Raw genomic sequence first — 4,205 nt, 5'->3', positions numbered from 1 at the left:
TTTTGTATATTCTGCAGTAAAATGTATTAGAAAGAAAATATTATACCTCCGTTACTACTATTTGATAATGAAAGATTTGCTAAAATAAAAGAATCTTTGAATGTCAGTAACTTATTTCAAAATTTCCTCAGAAAGACACTCAACTTGTGATGTTTGTTTTTTCCTGCTCAACATCAATGACCTACATAGGCCACTGGCCTGGGCTTAAGGAAAAAAAAATGTTTTATCACAAAAGCCAATGATAGCTTTTGACATCTGTGCTAGATCCATTTCCTACCTGCTGTGCTTAATTTCAGAATTCAGTTCTATCATTAAAATAAAAACCTTGTTGGCTCTTCCATCGATGTGCCACATTACATCAATTTTCTCCAAGCATCACGTACAATTTCTAGGTACCAGTGCCCCCTGGACTTACTTGGAATTTCAGATCTTGCTACCCTGCTGAATGAATTGATCTTGTATATTGTGGGATGACATGTGACCTGTGGAAATACATTGTTTCTTGATTCTTTTCCCCAACTCAAGTCCTGAAATGACCTATTTTTCCACATCTTTGCTGGACTTACTTGTGATTCCTCTTTGATCCCATAAAGATGATCTTTCCACTGGAAAGAACTGGACACAGTGGGACTGGGCTGAGTATACATTTTTCAGTGTCGTCCTCCATCCTGTGCTGTCTCTTGAATTTCAGTTTTAAACAACAACTGAGAATATTAACTCAGAGCCATGATTTAGCAGCTGAATAACTAAAAGACTCTGTCAGAACCTTAGGAGTCTGTGGCTGGTAGATTTACTAATGCTGGCGTTTTGATATTAATGAGAGGCACAGGACAGATACCTTTGATTTTGGAGAAGAGAAACTGATAGATTTTGGATTCTGTACAGAAGAGATGTACATTTCCTTTAGAGAGACAGAAGCAGTATTCCCTCTTGTTGAGTCTGCTTTATAGTTATTCCTAATAAGTGTATGTCTGAGTACCTGTTTACTAGTTTACTAGTTATGAAGAAAGCAGGCGCTGCATATCATGTTCCATCTCTCATTCCCTCTTGGACAGTGGTAGCTCCATCCATTCTGTTCCCTAGAGCAGGAAACATGGCTGTTGTCTGTTCTGCATTCACCAGGTGATTAAACTCTGTTCCTTTTTACTTTGATAAATCTATCTTCTATCTATTTTGTCTTTTTCTATTTCCATAGCTACAGCTTCCTTTCAGAGAATTATCTGAATGTCTGCAGCAGACTTCCTGATTTATGTCATTTCTCTCTCCCTCTACAGTGCCCCTAGAGAGATTTCTGTAAAAGGCAAATACCATGCCACTTCCCTGTTTAAAAGTCTTTGAGGGTCCCTATCCCATAGTACATCGCTTGGGAATGGGAAAAGATAGGAGGAAAGTGTGCAGAGCTTGCCGTGTGACTCAGACACATGCCTCCCTTCCCAGATTGAGAATCAATGATTTACAAGATAGTAGTAGCTAACAATTACGTCAGACGGCATTTTAAAGGCTTTATATGTATTTACCCATTTAATGTTCACAAATATCTTTTAGTTACAGGTCCTGTTTTTAGGTCCATTTTATAGATGAGGGAAGGAAGTTATAGCAAAGATAAGTAATTTGTCCAGAAATGACACAACTCATTAGTGGCAGAAGAAAGAGGCAGAGTGGAGATACTCTAGTTCCCAAGGCTGTGTTGCTAAGCTGCACACTATGTTTGTTCCCTCAGTGGAGCTCTGGTTTCCTGCTTCTATTTCTGTGAATATTAGTGATTTGCATGGAATATCTTCTGTGTGTGTGTGTTTTTTTTAAACCAGTCATCTTTTATTGGATGTTAATTCTGATTAGCATGTGAAAGGATTCAAGGGTGCAAGGCAAAGGTCATGGTCAGGAATGCCGAATGTGCCTCCACACTGGGCCCTCTTCAGTGGTACTTGCGTAGCTGCTCGTGCTTGAGTTCCTTGTAACAACGACAGTAGTTGAAAAGCATATAAGCTGCCAGCACCATAGAAATCCAAGCGACACCCCCTTTCTTCACATTGACATACTTGTAATACCGGTAGTAACTTCTTTGAAATGCTCCAGCAGTGCTCTTAGGGGTGAAATCCCACATCAGTATCCAGCTGGGCAGCTCTCCTAGTTGCACACCCATGAGCTTCTTCTCCTTCACTGGTATGACTGACGCCATCTTGGAGTCCTTGGTGTCCTCTCTCTCTTTCATGTTTTTAATCTCCAGCCTTCCAGCCTTCCAGCCTTTAAAAACTCCTCTAGTGTCTTTGGAATTCTTTCAAGCAGGGCTAATTTAATTGTGAGATAAGCATAAAGATTTTTCATCCTAGAATGATTTACTAAAGCAGGTAGTGAAAATCCTGGTAAAACAACATTAAAATAAGATACTTTCTCACTTACCTAGGTGCCTTAGATGTGAACCTAATTGAGGGGATCATAAAGGAACATGACAATGTGAAACAGGAGTTGGCAAAAGATAGAAAAATTGTATAATACATTTTCTAGGGAAGCATGTTGACTCAGATTTCTCTCTCTAGTAAAAGATGATTGAATTAGTCAGAGATTGAAATTAAAATCTTCCTAAAGAAAAATTAAAAAACAAACTTCCTAGACTCATTGACTGAAATTCTCTTAAGAGGTAAGTTACTGATAATGAAGGAAGTATGGGTTGCATGCAATAAATCAGAGAAGCAAGGCAGTGGAATATCTGAAAAAAGTAAGATGAAAAAAGACTCAGGACACTTCATATCCTTGAAACTGCATTTCTGTGGTTGGCAAATGCTAAAAAGGAGAACGTTCAATGCTATGATATGACATAAAGGAACTTGTCGTTCACAAGGGATTGATATACCTTTTCAGGAACATCGCTTCATGATTGGGGAAGAACAACTGTGTTACCTTCTCCTGTAGAGTGGTTGGGATAGTGGGCTGATTTTTATATTTTTTAAAAAGCTTTATTGAGATATAACTTGCATACCATAAGATTTGCCTGTTTTAAGTGTATAGTTCAAGGAATGTTTGTATATTCATCATCATCATAATCTAATTTTAGAAACAGTCATTCTCCATTTCTATCCACAGCCCTGGGTGACAACTCATCTACTTTCTGTCTTAATATATTTCTGTCTTTCTGTTTTTGCTTTTTATGGATACTTCATATAAGTGGAATCATATAATATGTACTCTTTGTAAGGCATGGAGGGGGTTGAGAAAGATTTTAGAAGCTTTCTCTATTCTCTAGAGAGGAATGGTATTCTGTATTCTAGCAAGTATGAGGATTCTATACATTTGCACTTTCTATTTTGTGATCTTGGACAGGTTGCCTAATCTTTTTTCAGTTTCTTCATCTGTAAAATGGAAATAATAATAGTACTTGTCTTATAGGGGTTTATGGGAATTGAATGCATATTTGCATAATATGCATAAAGGTTTTAGAATGGGGCCTGGCTATACTAATATTACATGCAATTTTTATTTATTTATTTATTTATTTATTTATTTATTTATTTAAAGATTTTATTTATTTATTTGAGAGAGAGAGAATAGAGAGCACGAGAGGGAAGAGGGTCAGAGGGAGAAGGAGACTCCTCGCTGAGCAGGGAGCCTGATGCGGGACTCGATCCCGGGACTCCAGGATCATGACCTGAGCTGAAGGCAGCCGCCTAACCAACTGAGCCACCTAGGCGCCCATTACATGCAATTTTTAAATGTTATTGCTAGTTTGATTATCATCACTATACCTGAAGAAGAGGAATATAGTTGGGCAGATTTTTGAGTCTTGGTAAATTGGTACTGTTATCCTTGAAGTGATCAGTGAATGTAAATCTACGCATAGGGAAGGAAATTAAGAAGTAACTCTTCTCCTACAGGAATAAAACTGCCACATTAATGAATGGCAGCTTCCTAAATAATCAAAGGAAACTATGGTGAAGAGTGAAGAGTACATCATTTTCCCTGGGGACCAGCTGACTTTTCTTTCCTTGGTGTGAATCACATGAGTGTGGTTCCCTTCTTGGGAAGTTCCATCTCCATAACAGAGGAAAAGAATCAAGGGGTTATGGCAAGATTGCACAATTTTCCTACATTCTAACAAAAAAGCAGAAGAATGTTTTTAAAAAAGTCCTGTACCAAGGCCAATTTCTGCAGCACACTTCAAAATAATCTCTATTCATCAACTACTCTGTCACTTCCAATAGATTTTTTTT

At 37.9% G+C, this 4,205-nt stretch overlaps 1 pseudogene; it reads right to left on the bottom strand.

The window, feature by feature from the left end:
• Positions 1-1,915: 1,915 nt before the first annotated feature.
• Positions 1,916-2,188, bottom strand: LOC114217288 (ATP synthase F(0) complex subunit f, mitochondrial pseudogene; annotated as a pseudogene).
• Positions 2,189-4,205: the final 2,017 nt, after the last annotated feature.

Source organism: Eumetopias jubatus, unplaced genomic scaffold (genome assembly GCF_037043125.1).
Source record: "Eumetopias jubatus isolate StellerSeaLion01/CBP00866 unplaced genomic scaffold, mEumJub1_p1.0 scaffold_1, whole genome shotgun sequence".
NCBI classification, from domain to species: Eukaryota; Metazoa; Chordata; class Mammalia; order Carnivora; family Otariidae; genus Eumetopias; species Eumetopias jubatus.
Note: the sequence above shows the minus strand (reverse complement) of the source record. Positions and strands in the feature narration are given on the sequence as shown.